The following is a 7,452-nucleotide window of genomic DNA, read 5'->3' on the forward strand; positions in this document are numbered from 1 at the left end:
GTATCTCCGATCGAGAAATTCTTCTGTAAGTTCAAACTAGATTAGAAACTTTGCAAAAACCATATCGAAGTGGAACAAAGGGGTATTTTGGAGATTTAATTGAATTCAAGGCTCTTATAGAGAGAGTAGGACTGATAGCTTGGCAGCACGTTGTCTGTGTTGTCTTCAGGATGACTGATAATCTTTGGTGTTCCGGTCAAGGGCAAAGTAGTCCACGTCTTTAGGAAGTAGCAAGATACTGATAATACAGTGCACTCTAAACAAGGTCATACTCCTTGAACCTCTTTATATTTTTTCCACGTTATTCTTAAATGTATTTTGCTGCATTTTGTGGGATCAACACAAAGTAGTGAGTATCTGTAAAGGCGAAAGTAAATGAAACATGCTTTTCAAAAGATTTTAGACTTAGACAACTTTATTTGTCATTTTGTATGCACAGAGTGCGTACAGAACCAAATTTCGTTTGCATACAGCTTGAAAATCACAGTGAATTGCAGTAGATTACAGAATAAAGTAAATTACAGGATAAAATTTACAGGATAGAATTTACAGGATAAAGTTTACAGGATAAAGTGCAGCAGTGATTTAACAGCACAACAATTGAAATGTAAACAATGCAGGAGAAAGAGACGGTGTGCGATCAAAGTGTACAGGTGAGTATTTCTTAAAAACCATTTGTATGTGCAGAAATGATTTGTGCAAGAGTGCACAAAATATAAAATAAATATAAAATATAAAAATCTCAACATTCTTGTCTGGATCGTTATGCAGCTCAACCCTAATGCACCCATTTGACAATGAGTGTGATGAATGACCTTCAGAGATCACCCAATGAGTTAACAGAGCTGAGAATGGAATCTTCGTATAAATAAAGATGTTACACGAAGGCAAAAGAAATTTGTTAGAACACATTAGTGAACAAACAGCATTATGAAGACTAAAGGACACAGCAGACAGGTCAGGGATTAAGTTTAAAGCAGAGTTAGGTGAAAAAAAGAAGCAATACACCAGAGTTCAAACATCTCAGGGAGCACTGTTCAGTCTATCATCAGAGAATGAAAAGAATAGATAACAACTGCAACATTATGACACACTGTGAATCACAAAAGAAGACTATGGTAACTGTGGGGAAGCAACAGAGATCTGGAGTTTAGAGAATCTATTGACAGGACAGAACTCCACAAATTCTGTCTATTTGATCAGTGGCGCAAAGAAAGCTGTTGTTGAAAAGAAAGTCATAAGAAGTCCTGTTTGAAGTTAGCCACAAGTCATGTTGGGGACAGAGCAAACACATGGAAGATGGTGCTCTGATGAGATGAGACTAGAATCCAACTTTCTGACCTCCATTCAGAATGCTAAGTGTGGAACACCTAACCCACAGTGAAACTTGGTGGCTGCGGCAGGATCACGCTTCCTCAGTAGGGACAGGGAGGCTGGTCAGAGTTACTGTTAAGATGGGTGGAGCTAAATGTAGAGGAATCCTGAAATAAAAGTTATTGGAAGCTGACAGAAGCTTTACACTGGGGTGAAGGTTCACCTATCAGGAGGGAAACTACCCTAAAAATGCATCCAGAGACCCAACGGTATGGTTACATATTCATGTGTGAGAATAACCTAGTCAATGTCAAGTCACCTTTATCCGACTAAAAATCTGTGGAAAGGCTTGAACACTGATGTTCACAGATATTTTCCATTCAATATTACTAAGTTTGAGCTTTTTTAGAAATAAGAATGGGACCACGTGTCAGTCCTTAGATGTGCAAAGGTAGTGGAGACCTACCTCAGAAGACTTGAAAAACTATTCACATGAAAAATACAAATGTTTACTCCATTATTATCTCTGCATCCATTTCCTTCCACTATGCCAAATGTGAACTACTTTGCATTTGTCTATTACATAAAATCAGGGGGAAAAGCATTCTGAAGCTGGGTGTATTGAAGCAACAGAATCTGGAAGAGGTTGTGACCACTTTTGCAAAACCCTTTACAGTTGAGTGTGAGTTGTTTTGTTTTGCAAAAACCCTTTTATGTGAATTTATTCCCATGCAATGCATGTATCTTTCTGGGATAAGACATGAATAATTAAGCCTTTGATTACTGAGTTGGAGATGAGACAGAAAAGGCTATGTCAAAAATCATGAAAACATGAAGAGAACCTGCAGATTTTCACAAATAATAAAATAGAAGAAAAAAGAAAAGTCCAACATCACAGCTCTTTAGGTCGAGATGTGGGGAGTTTTGAAATAAAACCTTCATCTACCACTAAAAGAAAAGAAAATCATTAGCTGTTTTATGCAGTAACAACACAGTAGTTTCTCTTATGGTTTGTGAAAAGAAGGACAAGACAACAGAATTTTTCTGCAGCTGCCTGCTTTGGGTGTTACAGTAAAACCTTAACTATTTCATCAAGAATGTTACTTTTTCTTTCTGCAATAAATTGTTTCGGTAATGTATTTCCGTTGTCTTTCCTTTTCCTTTAACAGCCATCCCCCCCATGGCCTCCATCACAATGTTTGCTCAGTCTTTCACTTGACTGGCCTGATCTTTGCTGTTATCAGCTTGTCTCTGCCGGCTCCCTGATGAAACCATATAAACGAAGTGCCCTGAATGTTTGCCATTCCTGAGCTATCACACCGGATAAGGCTTATCTGCTACCTTTACACAACAACAGACGGGCCAATGGAGGAAATCTGCTCTTTACCAGCAACCGCTCATACATTTCATCTTACTGCTGCAATGCTGATTTTGTAAAGCTGGCGCTGAATAGCAGTTTGATCATCATTTGGATGAGCTGGGGGGTTTTCTCTCTTTGACATGTACCCCTCTCTCCTATCTCTCTGCCGTTTAGGTTTCCCCTATTTCTCTCAACCACATTTCCCAAAACATTGTCTCATGCACATTACATGTCTCATCAGATCAGATTTCCCATGACAAAAAGCGTGCTGAGCCTGTCGTTTCTGGCGGGACGCTCCAAGGCATGATTATACAGTTGGACGTGGCTCAAGTGCTGCCATGGTCTTTTTTTTACAAAAGCTTCTACTTTTTTAAGATTTGCTTGATGTATTTTTTTCTCAGTATGTCGGTGCTGAGATATTATAGGAAAAACATGTCACAGCACATACAATGTAAATGAAAACCTAACTGGTTTGCTTATGTTAAATAAATGGGTTTAAAGAGTTTTTATATGTAACTCAGACAACAAAAATCATAAATATAAATATATGGATGTCTTGTGCATGCCAGGAATACTATGGCCAGTCTAAGACTCTTTTACAGAATTGTAAAAATGCTTTGTTGTTCTCAGGGTTGAAATTAATAGTGTTGCTCTGTATATCTTAACGCACAGATTTCTAAGTGTGGCGGGGATCTCTGGATCTCTTTTAGAGCAGTTCAAACAGAAGCTTTAGTGTCTGTAAAAACCACATCATGTTAGATTCTGTTTGATCTAATATGTGGGATAAACCAAGGCTTTTTTATTATCACCTTTTTAACTATAAACACAACCTTGGAGCGCTTCATAATACATTCAATAGTATCTCCTATTACTTTTATGCAGATGACATTCAAATGTATTGCAATTCAAACATCGACAGATCTTTAAACAGTCTGAGTAATTTGAGTGCCTAAAAGAAATTACAAAGTGGATAAAAATGCTCAACTGAATTCTGAGAACACCAAGCGTCTGTTTATTGCCCAGTAAAGCACAGTTGCTCTTCATACTGCATCTTTAGTAAAAGATTTTTTAGCATGAAACCATACCGCTGATTACAGATGCTCACTTCTCACCTTCTGACAACATTTAAATTTCAGTGGCATTTTTAATTCAAATCCCAGCGACACAAATTAACTTCCATAAAGGAGGCTGGTCAACTTTATTCCTCTGTAGTTGTCACAACTCTGCACATCTCCCTTGTTCCTATCTTTCTATCATACAAGTTGGCGTGCACCCTTTGTTTGGCCTTAGCTATCCCTGCTTCACTTTGCGCTGCATCTCTCTGGACTCCTGGTACTCCTAAGTGTCCCACCTCTTCTAAGCTGATCTCTCCCTCTGAACGTACTCCTACATTTCCTCATTCCACCACTAAGTCTCCTTATCAATACAAAAAAAAAAAAAGATCATTATTCTGTCATTAAGGATATAGAAACAACTGGTAATACTAACTGGCCTAAAACGGGAAAAGTTCAGTCTGATCTGATGTGAGACAGAGAGGAACAAAAAATGCTTTGTCCCTTTTCTTCAGTCTACGCAAACATCTAGATTGACCTTTGTGTATGGTGGCGATGATTACAGCATGATAGAGAAAAGATGACTGAGAAAGTAAGTAGAAACTGACAGGACCAAGTCCTCAAAATAGTGTAAAGTAATGCAAAAACAATAAATAAAAACCTGAGAATTGTGATTTTAAAACTAATCATCAGAATGAGAATTTATTACGAGCCTTCAATAGATTAGATCTCAATCTCAAGCTGCGGAGACAAAGGTTTGTTTTGTTAACCCGCAGACAGGCTTGTTCTGTGTTTGGATGAGAAACCCACTAAGGTTAGTTTTGGACAGCAAAGCGTGTCGGACAACGGCTGGCACAGATAATGAATTAACTAAACATTATGCAAACAGAACAGGTCAGTCTGTTATCTGAGGAGAGGGACAACAACTTCTTTGCTTAAGACAATACGAAGTAATTCGTATCCCATAAAAGTAGCAGTAACATTTTTTTTGTTGACAAAAAGTCAAATTTGACATTTACAATAGGGCTTGACAATCAGTTGAAGCTTGAAACACGGAAACGTGAGTGACACGGACATGTTTGATGTGAACTAACGAATATTGTTCAGGATTGATCTGCGCTGACCTGACGTATGCACCCCCCCCCCCCTCTCTCAGGAGATGCTGGTACTGCTGAGGCTCATGATGACAGACGTGACTGAGAAAAGACTTATGCCGTCTGAAACCTCACCGTGAAACTTGGAGAAATGCTTGCTTTTTTGGCATTCCCCATTGCCACATAAGCCCCTAATCTATCAGACAGGTACACACACACACACACACACACACACGCACACACGCACTTTCCCACAATCCAGCTCCTTAGACCTGCCAAGCACTGCAGCAGCAGCAGCAGCAGCAGAAGGAGCAAAATGGAAGATGATGAGGGGGTGGAGGGCTTGAAAAAGCTTTTGCCGCCTGGCTGCTGATGATGAGCAATCTGCAGACTGACATATGGGTAACATTCCTTCATACTGCGAGCTCTGTCACAGCTGCTCAGACAGTGTTGTAACTCCTGTCTCTGGGCGGGAAACAGGACCGCGTGTCAAAGTCTCAGCTCAGGCGAGGGGAAGAGAAAATGAGCGTCCTCTTTGGGTATCTAATTCTCTCTGGGGCTCAGTCAAGAAGAAATCGACTCTACCCGTGTCTTTCCATGTTTTTTTCATTCAGATTATTCAGCTCGTTGTATTGCTGAGAATTCCAGGTATTATTTGCAAAAGATAAAAAGATATTTTTGTTAAAACGATGATGGCATGTCTTACATTGTTTGCCTTGGATGTACTTTAAAGGACACTAGCTCGCTCTCTGTTCCGCAAAAGTGTTCTTTACATTTTTCCTATTCTGTCATACAACATCCATAAACTCTGGTGTGTTAGGGTTTGGCTTTATGTGATAAACCAACATACACATTTTATATAATAGTGAAGCTGAAACAAACAATTGAATGTTTAGATTATATTTTATGTAAAAAATGCAAAGATTGGAATCCAAAGTCAAAATCTTTGTTTGTACCAACAAACCTTTCAAAATAAAGGTAATTCTGATGTTGATCAAAATTGTGGTGGGGATTTACATTCAGTCTCAGTTATTTTAAATGTTCAAAGCTGGCAGAGACATGCCCCAAAAAGGTTTGCAGTAAGAAAATCGCAACAAAACATTTTTCTGTAAACTACTAATGAGTCAGAAAGGCAAATAAATCCCCACCAAAATTTATGGATTTCTTTGGCAAAAGAAAAAAATATCTAAACCTTTTCATTTTCCTTCAGATTCAGAATTCTGAACTACTTTGTGTTGGTCTATCAGATAAAAACCCAATAGAATAATTGTAGTTGTAACACGACAAAATGTGAGAAAGTTTAATGGGTATGAATACATTTACAAAGCATTTTGTGTTTTCAATGAAGGATATGAGAGCGTGATTAATCTTCCAGCTCCAGAATAAGAAACCAAAAAGCAAATGTTGTTCAAAAAAAGGTCAGCGAAGGTATTTTTTCAAAATACAACCTGTCAAAGTCAAGTCGTGTCACAGTTTATCTCTCGCTTCTTTCGTCAAAAAGGGCCGGACTGAAAAAGGAAAAACAAGGCCAGACTGGCTGCCCCACAACTGCCAGAAAAATGAGGAAAATCAGAGCTGACCCTCTGCGATTTCACAGGACTTATTGAAGCTGAAGTTTTGTTTCATAAAATCCATTCGCCTCTTACAGAATGTTTTATTTATTTTTTTATTTCAAAGTTGCTTTGGATGTGAGAGCATCAGACAGCTGGCAGACTGTTGATAGCCCTTCCACAGCCCTGCAGCCCGAGGACTAACTCACGGTAATACTAACTAAATTATGCTTTATTAGCATCACCCTGCAGTGAAAAAATGTGCCAGAAGTCAATGAGTGTGTGAGTAATATGTGTCACTGGGTCAGTTTGCTGACGCGATCTAATTATCACTTCATGTGTGCATGTGTGAAGACTGTGTTTTGCAGCTAGAGGCACCCATGCGTGAATATGTACAAGTGATTCGGTGTATGATTATTTTTTTTTTGTTTCCAGTATGGCGCGCCCCGTGCATGCTAAGCAGCTTGTTTCATATGCTCTGCAGGTTGTCTTAGTTTTAAGCGCAGCAAGGGGAGCCAGGTTCTTACATGCTAAGAAGACGTCTACTGGGATCATATGGTAGACCCCCTTCACGTGTGCCCCATGTCCTTGCCAGAGTTAAACACATTCCCCTGGTAGGGATCTTCTCCCCCCCCATTCAACCTCTCTGCCAGAAATCCCTATTTTATGGCTCTGCTCACCTTCTACAGAGCTAACCTCCGCCCCTTCCCTCATCTTGCACATGGGCCCTGCTTGGCACACCCTGAGGGCATGTCAGGAGAGAGCGCTCTTCCAGCAGTTTAATTAGGCAACCATGTCTGGCATCCAGCAGTATGGAGGAAGGGGGGGTTCCAATCCTGGGGGCAGCTGAGGTACCTCGGTATTATGGGTCGACTTTAGTTAGGATCTAAGGGATATGCTGGAGATAAAGTGCGTACAGCTGGGGAACAGTTAAGCCCAATCATATCTATGTTAGCCAGTGGTCTGAATCCAGCTGAAGCATGTTTCTGGGGCTTGAACTTTCACTATTCTATGTTATTAAAAAAAAAAGGTTACAGCCACAGCGGTTGACCCTGAAAGAGCGGAATTACTGTATATATCCC

The sequence above is a fragment of the Fundulus heteroclitus genome, chromosome 1, assembly GCF_011125445.2.
Source record: "Fundulus heteroclitus isolate FHET01 chromosome 1, MU-UCD_Fhet_4.1, whole genome shotgun sequence".
NCBI classification, from domain to species: Eukaryota; Metazoa; Chordata; class Actinopteri; order Cyprinodontiformes; family Fundulidae; genus Fundulus; species Fundulus heteroclitus.